Genomic DNA, 11,164 nt, shown 5'->3' with positions numbered 1-11,164 from the left:
TTAACAGGAACCTAAACAACAAAACAAACAAGTAAGCAAAATATAACCAAAGACACTGAAGTGTACTACCTGATTTTAAGCCTTATTATAAAAGTACAGTAAGCAAGACAATATAGCTTTGGCTGTATTAAAATAAAAAGCAAATGAAAATCAATGTAGAAAATTCCCTAAGCAAGTAAAACCAATTTAGTCAAATAAGCATTAGCTTATTTCGCAAGACTAACTTGACCTGGCTCATTTCTTGTTTGTGTGTCTGGTGATCATAAACAAAATTGAAATGCTTCTCGAAGTTGATATTAAATAACCAATGAAAATTCCAACATGAAAACCAATCCATGTAACGAATAAGCAGTTACTGCTTTCTCACTATTTAAGTGCTTATTAACAACATACTCTTAAGCTTCATTTCATATTTTGGTTTGAGTGGCCCTGTGTGCAAACTGTATTTTTGGTGTGTGCACAATAAACTTTTACTGATTACTCCTTCAGTGATCTGTTGGTTTTACGTTGGTTATTTATGAACCTTTGAAAATGTAAAGACAAACAACCAGATCAGTCCAACAGAGGTAGACCTATGCATTTACAAGGTGGGGCAAAAGTAGGTTTACAGTTGTAAGTTCACGAAACACGGTTTATTCTTATATTATTAATTATTGATGTTGTATTATTTTCTTTACAAACAACTGTAAACCTACTTTTGCTTCACCTTGTACAGATAATTTTTACTAATATTTCCAAGGGGATTTAATAGAGAAAGGATAGTTTATAACAACTAATGTTTAAAAAATAGCTATAAATATGCAAAAAAGAAGATTAACTCTTACATTATACCATACACAAATTTTAACTCCAAATAGTTTCTAACACAAAAGACAAAAATAAAATATAGGAAAAAATGGGGAAATAGAAAAGAAAGTCTTTATTTCTTTGGGATAAACATTTCTTAGATCAAAAAAGTAATGCATTGATAATTTAGCCTTCATAAAAATTAAATGATAATTCTTCTCTTCAAGAAACACTGTTTAGAAAAAAAGGCAAACCACTGACTAGGAGACAATAATTGTTATTTAGGTCTGACTTTATACTAAATAGATATCATTTATTATAAAAATTATTAGGAAACAATCAACCCAATAAACATGAACAAAACATTTTAACAGACATTACATGAAATGGGATATAAGAAAGGTCCAAAGCTCATGACGAGGTGTTCAATGTCAGCCATCAAGGAAAGGGTAATTTAGTACAAGAATGAAAAGCTTATACACACTTCAGAACACCTAAGATAAAAGGACTGGGCCAACCAAGATTGCGGAGCAAATGGAGCTCTTCTCCATTGCTTGTAAGATTATAAGATAAAACAAACATTTTAGAAAACAGTTCGGTAATTTTTTATAAAGTTAAACATACATTTACCATAAGACTAAGCCATTCCACTTCTAGTTGAAATAGAAACATTTGTCCATAAAATATTTAAATAAAAATGTTCATAGCAGCTTTACTCATAAGAAGTCCATCTGTAAACAAGATAAAATAAATGTTATATGTATAAACAAATAATGTTATGTTTACTATTGAAATAGTGCTAAGCCCCAAAAATGAAATATTGATGACTTGGACCAACATAGATGAAATTTAATAACATTATTCTGAGTTAAAGAAGTCAAACACAAATGGATGTATCTAGTATGATTCCATCTATTTGAAAATTTAACCAGGACAGATAGAATCGTTTGTGACAAATGATTGGTAGTTGCTATGGGCGTGATGGGCTAAACTGGGATTAAAAGGACACACTGTGAGATGATGGTAATCTTCTGTGTTTGGATTGTAGTAATGATTATAAAAATGCAGCAGTTTCTGAAATTCATAAGTGCATTATGTTACAGTTTAGGCATTTTTATAGGATCCATAAAATAAACTGACAAGGAAAGGACTTCCCTCGTACCCCACAGAGATTCTGTGAATTGACCAAAGTGTGAGAGAGCTATCTTGAAATGTCAGTATAGAAGAAAAAAGGCCACAAAATTAAAAATAAAGTTTAAGAGCTCAATTAAGAAAGATGATTCTTAATATATGGAAATACTTAAATCAATAGTTCTCTGCTATGATATGCAACAACTTAATCAATAATACTGGATTATTTTATTAACATTTAGAGACCAAAGAACACTTTAGATATTAAATATGTATTTTGAGACAAAATATTTTTATTAGAAGATGTTGTAGACAAAATGATGAAACATATCCAATAGCTTGAAAATTTGGCAGATGCCGGCTTTCTCACTTTGTTACTATCATATATCATTCTTGTATCAGTAAGAGTATTTTAAGAAAAATATTAATTTTTCTACTTATATTGGCAGGTTAATTCCATTGTAATTGTCATAATAACTTTTCCTGAAATATCACTAGCTCTGATATTTTACTGTTATTTAAAAACTGAATCTCAAAGGTAAGTACAATGCCACAAAGATCTCACCCCTAAAATTCCCTGAATTCAAAAAAATAAAAAAGAGAAAAGGAAAGAATGTGAGACATCATGAACTGGTTAAGAGAAGAGAAGAACAGACCCAGAGTTGATTTACTTCAGAAGAAGTAAGAATTAACCCAAAATAAATGTATACATTGGGGAACAGATGGCTTCTATTATCTGGACATCAGTGCACTACTTGAGTTTTGATAATCACGTTATCAGTTCTAAAATATTTTGATGTCTCTGTATCTGTCCTAGTCCAATTCTATAGTAAGTCTTTCATAAAGTATTTTCATTTCAATTTTTAAAGTAATTTTGTTTCTCTCGCTGACTTTTTCTGCTTGCCTTTGGTATTGCCAATCTTTTTTTTTTCTATGCCCCACCTTTATGCCAAGGCTGAATCTTTTTTGAGACATCCTCAAGCTTTCATTTTTGTAATTTTTTAAAAAAATTTAGCAGATGGCACCTAGTAGGGGGAGTTAGAAGGTGGAGGGATTGTGCAAAAAGGAAAAAGGATTCAGGGACACAGACAGCAGTGTGGTGATTGCCGGGGGGAGAGGTATAAGAAGTCTATTTAGTAATTGGAAAAATATAATAAAAATTAAATTAAAAATATTAAATCCCACCTCTTTACATATTTAATTGTTATTTCAGTGTTTTATGAATAGAATTTCACATAAATCTAGCACTTACTTTAGCATATAAACCTCACATTCTATATCTTCTAGAGTCACTTAGAATAATCTGAATAAAGCAATTACTTTATTATAATTAGGTAATGATAAATGGCTTTTATGGAAAAAACAAAATGTGGAATAATTCCACGATAAATAATAATTATTTATGAACAAAGGTGGACCTTTGCTCTTTTGAAAATACCCAGTTACTTAGAAAGTCAACCATGCGGTAATGGAGGGGTTCTGAAGTCCTTCCTGGAGGAGGACGTATCTGAGTGTAAGTCTCACAACTTAGGTCCCTAAGACCTTTTCATGAGAAGCTTTAATTTTTTTAATTTGCTTCATTTTGTTATATCATCACATTTTACCTATTGTGAAATTACTGACAGTTTTTCGTAATACAAAAGTATACATTTTTACACCTTTAAATATTTGAAATTACATTTTAATTACTATTGCATATACTGAAGTAATATAATAATTTATAAATCCTAATTATAATGCACTTTTTTACATTTATTCCACTGAGTACTGATGTTGCATCTACCGACACCATTCTCAGCACTGCGGCAGTTGCGGTGAGGAGACAGACGAGCTGCCATCGACCAGAGCCGTGTTGAGATTTTGACGTCAGCATTAGGACTTTGCAACATCTGATTTCCTGAGTTGTATGTTCACAGATAATTTTATTTCTTGGACAAGGTATTTCACATCACTAAATCTCAGTGTTCTCATCTGTAAATCAGGGATAATAGCAAACTTCATATGTTCACTATGAGAATTTCTAAGAGCACTTAGTATGGAGTAAGTTAAAAAATGAAATGTGTATGTGGGGCCAAAGGAGTGCCAGCACCCACCACAATTCACAGTCCTGTTTTCTTTGTCCCCTGGTGCCAGCTTATCCTACAGTTCTCTGCCCCGGAGCCTACAGTGAAGTCTCTCTGGTTACCATCTCAACGCAGTCCTTGGCACCTTGGGACCCCAGTAAACCTGTGTTTTTAAAAGGGGGGAAATCTGCTATACAGTGTTCCTCACTTTATATTTGCATGACTATGGATCCCCCTCAGCCTTTCCAGCACAGGTGATGAGAGACTTCAGGATAATTTTCCAACCCAATATATGATATTTAGACACTTCTCTAGTTAAAGGGAAAAGAATGTGTATATATATATATATATATATATATATATATATATATATAAAATAAATGTATAAACATATTCATATCTTAGTAGATACATTGTTAATAGCAAATGAGTAAATATAGTTTTAATGTTATCATCATTTTCTGGTTCTATATTATTACCTACACAACCTTTATTTGTCCTGTGGAAATACATCGGTTTCTGTGGTTCATGAAAAATCATTATAAACTATAATGAAGAATTTTCCATAATCTCTTTATCTCTTTCTTTCATTTCATTCATTCATTCTCACCCCAAATGTATATGTGTGTGTATGTATTTGTGTGTGTGTATATACGTATATATATTTTGTATATATTCTTCCATTAATGCTATGTTTTAAATTAGTTACCATCCATTGCCTATTTTGACACTTCCCTTAGATATTATTTAATATCAAAACACAAAAGTTAACCTTTTGTTTTTCTTTTCTTAATATTTTTGGAGCAGGGTTTTATGTGTCAATTAGTTTCCATTTTGTGTAACATGAATGCTAAAAGGCATTTTAGAACCAAAACAAGTATTTCACTTTCCTTACATTTATTATTGTAGGCCCCTTAAACTCAGCATTTTAAAGGTTATTTTTAGAGGCAAGTCACCCTGGATGGCAGGGAGCTCTCACTTGGCACGAAAACAATGGACCGTGTCCCATTCTTCTCCATTGTTCTTTGAGATTTTTGTCTTTATTCCTTTTTTTTTTGGCCAGCAAATAGCCAATTGTGAAGGATGTATTTTTCCCAGTTTTTAGTTCCAAGGTCCCATCAATCACACCAGACCTGAGGGGAGGAAACATCGTGTGTGCCCTAAGATTTTCAAGCCCAAAGCTGTGTTTTTACTCTCTCTCTAGCAGTGCCATCTGCTCGGAGCCAAGTTTAAAGCCAAGGGATTCCAATAAACCCACACGTCAAAAACTTCCCACTATGCAAGAAAATCATCGTAAAGGATCTGTGTGGAAAGAGAGGCACACACTTCAAAAAGAAAGCAACAATGTTTGGAATAACACCACGGAATTCAAACAGAGAACTGGTTACAAGACTCACAAAGAAGCAGCTACACCAGAATGTGGAAGACTCCAAAGAAATCTGCAAAAATTAAAGGGATATAAAAAGAAAAAGAAAATGCTGATTAAAATGCTATTAAATAAATCTAAGCATAGCTTAATGATACCCAATAAAAGAACTTTCTAAAGTTACACAGGTAGTTGGAGATTTTCTATCATCAACAGTTATCTCCCTTTTATTGCTCAGTATATTTTGAAGTAATGTTGAGTGATATTCAACACTTTAAATATTTTAAAAACATGGAATGGTATTAATTTAAAAATTAAGAAGGCAACTAAAGATGAGGATTAGTTGCCTCATCTTTAAAGTGGGAAAGTCTCTTGAAGCTCGAGCGAGAGATGTTTTATTACATACTAAAAGATTGACCAAGGATGTGGGTTTTGCTCTCTGTTATGAGTGTTAAGCATTGCTTTAGCTATTGCTTTGCTGTGGAACAAATCTCTCCGAAACTTAGTGGTTTAAGGTGACATTTAGGATTATCTCTCCCAGCTGTATGTGTTGACTAAGCCGATGTTTAGACACTTCACTCAGTGTCCTTCATGCAGATGTAGTTCAAGTGGCAAAAATAATCTTTGGATTGTGTCACTACACTACAACCAATGTCAGTGCTATATTTTATGGGAAACCAAGTTTAGCATTCTTTTTAATTAAATGTAGTTAATATATAATATTAGTTTCAGGTGCACAAATTGTTATTCGGCATTAATACTCCTAATGAAGTGATCGGTTCTCTGACTGCAGTCGCCATCTGCATCTGTCATTATAGAAGGTTATCACAATATCACTGACTGCATTTCTGCGTTGTGACTTATTTATTGTAGAACTGGACATTTGTACCTCTTTTTTCTCTGGTCCTTCCTCTCTACCCTTTCCCCTCTAGTAACCATCAGTTTCTTTGGGTATCTGAGACAGTATCCATTTGCTTTTGTTTGTTCATTTGTCTTGTTTTTTAATGGGAGACCATACAGTACTTGTTCTTCTCTGTCTGACTTGTTTCATTTAGACAAAGTGTTCTTCCTGCCTTTTTACTTCCAAATTTGACTGTTGCTATGTATTATGACTAATCTAAAAATTGCTCATTTAAATATTACTGCATATTTTAAATGAAGGACTTAATTTACTGCAAGTATATTTTCATGCTTAATTTTTTATTGACACTAATTTTCAACTGTTCAATAATTCCACTGTGGTTTTTATATTGAGATAAAAAAAGAACTTAAAAGAAAAGCTGTTAAACCCACTGCTTACCAGAGTAAGCTCTGCACAACTCCCAAGCCTAGATTCCTACACTCACTGGACCTAAAAATTATTTTGGGCTTTAAACAAGTCATGACACTGAGATGAAACAGAATCGATATGAACAGCATCTGAAAATGTAACACTGTATAAAAGCATAGAAAACTTCTCTAAGGCAACAAATCAAATGTACACATTTTTAGAAACCAAAGTTAGTAACAGTTAAGTTTTAAATATCATATTTAATGAATCAGCCACCTGTTTAAACTGATATTGATTCAATGAATACAGCAAAACTTGTTTAATGATGCTTTTTCAAATGGGACATTTAAAAAATAATGTTGAAAACTTCGTAAAATCCTAAAGTGTGCTGCTATAGATAGAAATATTTATATGCCAGGATATTTTGAGGAAAAACTCACATCATCTTAAAATGTGTTGCATGTCAGTTTTGCTCTAGGTGCTGAGGATATCCTGGCACCATCAAAAGGATTCAGAAGGGCAAGGCACAAATCAAGGGATGTATGTAGAGGACCCATGGGCATGGACAACTTCAGGGGGGTGCTGGGGGTCTTGGTGGGGCAGGGGAGAGCGACAGGGAAAAACACAGGACAACCCTAACTAAACAACAACAATGACAACAATAACAACAAAAGACGTCAGACTGTGGCTAGACTGTCAGGATTTGAATTCTGGCTCTGCTGCTAACTAGTTTTGGAAATTTGCATAAATCATTAAACTCTCTGTGCCTCGGTTTCAGCATTTGAAAAAATCAAGATGGTAATAAAATGGTAGTCACCTCAGAGGACAGGTGTTCATTAAAATACAGTCAGTAAGTTAATATGTGTAAATTATTTATAGCAGCACCTGAAATATTGTGTGCTCCCAATAAATGTTAGCTATTATAATCATCATGTGTCTAAATTATTGAAGCTCAAAGTGTTAAAAATGAGAAATGCTTGCAGTAGCTCTGGATCCTTTATACTACTTCCACCAATGCCATCCTCACTCAAAGCCTATTAGTAAGTTTTTCTTAGAAACTATTAAAAACCTACAGAACAAAAAAACCTCAACTTACATTGAATACTTAGCATATACTGTATGCGGCTATTATTTTGGTTCTGGGGATAAAAATATGAGCATAATGTAATTCCTGCTCTTAAAATACTTACAGTGTAATGGGAGAAATAGAATATACAAATAACACCATAGCACAGCATCCTCTAGGTATTTTAGTGCAATTTTTGACATTAAACCATCATTAAGAATTTGCTTGCATTTTTGGTTCTCATGAGACTGAAATGTGTGCCGAGCACGGATTGGTCAGAAACCAGCATTGGGAATGACCCCATGTAAGTGTCCAATAAATGGTCGTTGAAGGAATGCAAAGAGAGAGAGAGAAGAAATGATAGTGGAAACTGTCAAAGCTTCATAAGAGTGGATACCGTCTTCATTATGATTTAAATTCTAAACAACAGTTTATGAGGTACAGAAATGCAAACTAATTTCATGTGTCCAGATAAATACAAAACTGTACTTGAAAAATAATTAAATAAATTTTAAAAAAAGAAAGAACAAAAAAACAACATATGTACAATCTTTTAAAGCCCTCCCAAGCAGTGGGACACCTCTGGAGGAGGATTACCCAGGGAGGAGGAAGCAGTAATGTGAGACGCCCATCGAGGCTTCAGCAGATTCCGAGCCATTTAGGAATTACTATCTGCAAGATCGGAGATGGATCGGGTGGGAGTGCGTGAGAAGAGAAAACAGTGTGGTCGTGATTTCAGTCTCTGGTGAAGCTTTGAATGACTAAAGTGGTAACAAGTTTTTCCGTTTTGATGGCAGATCAAATTGGAGAAACTACCAGCATTTTTGAAGCCATTATTGTGTGAATAGAGGGAATCATCAAATTCCCTCATTTTTATTGAATTTCAGCAAAATGAAACTGATTTTCTTCTTTGGCACATCCAATAGCTGTGTATGCACTTTAATTATAAGATCTTCCAGATTGCTGGCAGGGGAGGGGGGGATGAGGGACTAAATGGTAATGGAAAAAATACAACAAGTATTAAATAAAAAAATAAAAAATATCTAATTAGATCATACGCACACACACATGCACACAAAGAAGAGCTTCCAAATATTTGATTTAGTGGAAACCTATGGGAATTTGTGTAATGACTTTAAGGGATTACTTTTAAGAATAGAATTTGGTTGAATAAATAAGTTCCTGCTTATTTACTGTTACCTTACAGTTGTATATTAGATCTCATATTTGCCACTGCACTACAGCACTAGGAACTCAAGAATATGCAATAGGACATCCCGCCGACAAAGAAGTACTCTTTATCTTGCTTAATGCAGGGTCGTGAAATGCTGATAAAAATTTAGGCAATATTTGTCATTTGTGTTGGGATGTCCAATTATTCATTTAGACAATTTTATCTGAGGAGCATAACACTACTGTCACATAGGCCAACAGCCTTCCTGCCCAGACCCTATATTTTAGAAATAATGTGATATTTGTGAGACACATTTTCCTAACCTCATAGCAGTATCATTTTAAGTGTTCCTAAGTCCTCTTTCTTTTTTAAAGCTTATTTCTTGTGATCCATAAACTAAATAGAGTAATGCCTTCTGAATATTTCGGTGCTAAAGTTTTCCAAAGGCTGTGCAGCTGCACTTGCTTGAATTCAGCATTACAAAAGGCTCTGTGGGGATGATGGCAATTCTGAAATTCAGGACAGTTCCAGAGACTTACAGTTTTAAAAACCCGAGGTGGTAAAAATCACACAATTGTACATGTATAATATGTTTGTGTATGTGTGTGTGTTTTAAGATTTTACTTACTTATCTTTAGAGGGGAAGGGAAGGAGAGAAAGAGAGAATATCAATGTATGGTTGCCTCTCGTGCATCCCCTGCTGGGAACTGGCCTGCAACCCAGACATGAGCCCTGACTGGGAATTGAACTGTGATCCTTTGGTTCACAGGCCCGTGCTCAATCCACTGAGCCACACCAGCCAGTCTATACATGTATTACATGTAAGAAAATAAATTCCAGGTTAGAATCTAAGTTAAAGACTTATATCCAAAAATCTAAGCTAAAAAGATTGACTTTTTAATTTTATATTTACAAATGTTCTTTATTAAAAATAAATTTTGATAGGTGCACCCCATCACAACAGATATTTCTCTAAACCTCTTATGCATGCCAAGCATTCATATCCAACCCTTAAAAGAGCTAAATAATCAACACCCACTATGCTTCCATTATATACAATACAATTATCACAGGTGGGTGCATTTAATATACTAATGTAAATAATTGTGTATACTGATGTAAAATAATGTAAATACTGTGTATACACTTTACATAAGAAAGACACTTTTTGATATTTGGGGGAGGGAGGGTAGATTATTTATACCCAAATTACTCCTAACTCAAACCACTTAGCACATCCCCAAATGGAACTGTGAATGACTTAGTCTGTTTCATATACTTTTTATTCAAATTCCAGTGATTTTTTTAAACCATATTTTATGGAGCAGCTGTGGGACCTGAACTTCTTTTTATCTTGAAAAAAATAAAGACCTCATTTAGCGCCTGGTAGAGCTATGAGCTACAATGTATTTGCTAGTCTAATGCATCCATCCTTTGTATAGCTACTACTTCCAGACAGCCTCACGACTCCCTTCCCTACTAAACTGTGTTGGGAAGACAGTAGGTCATGGCTGCAGTCTGCCACCCAACAAAAGAAAGAGAGGTGTGAAGAAAATGTTTGTGTACTTTTGAGAGGCAGCGACTATCGCTATGTAATTAGCATTAGACAGTGGCTGGCCCATTACCACAGGAAGGATAAGAAATTTTACTGACAGCTAAATTGGAACTATGTTAATTTGACAAAGATTGTGTAGAAAAGGATGCTTGCATTTAGTTTCCAGCACCACACTATGTATTGTTTTCTTTATTGTTAGGCAATATTCAAAAATCTGTGAAAGCAGGCAGTGTCGTGAACTGTGTGGTGTGAAACCATGGTCAGTTGTAACCATGACTACCCTGTCTTGGAGAAGTCTGACGGACAATGGAATCCGCTAATTATAACTTTACAACCCTGTCCTATCCATAGTTTACCAAATTCTTCACAGGGTTATTGCATTTAATTTGTTTCTTAGTGAATGACCTGGAAACTCCACAGCTCTCTCACAAATCTTATCAGAGGAGCTATGCACTGTTTCCAGAAACCTCCCTGAGCCCTAGCTAGGAGACGAGCTGCAGACTTTCCTGTCACGCAGATGTCTTTTCAAGCAGTGCAACCTTCTTTCTACTTAGAAGATTTACTTCACCCATTAATCATGTGTAATTGTTTCCATGTTACACAGTTTTTAGTACATTCTCAATGATGTGATTTATTAAATTTTATGTTAAAAATGACTTAGTTATGCTCAGAAACAGTAAAAGGCATGCATGGTGCATTCAGGAAACACTACCTTGAGTTTCAGGTGGTAATTGCCTTACCATACTCAAGTAG

This window comes from Sturnira hondurensis, unplaced genomic scaffold, assembly GCF_014824575.4.
Source record: "Sturnira hondurensis isolate 20B ecotype Veracruz unplaced genomic scaffold, ASM1482457v3 Scaffold0025370, whole genome shotgun sequence".
NCBI classification, from domain to species: Eukaryota; Metazoa; Chordata; class Mammalia; order Chiroptera; family Phyllostomidae; genus Sturnira; species Sturnira hondurensis.
This window is presented reverse-complemented; position numbering follows the sequence as displayed.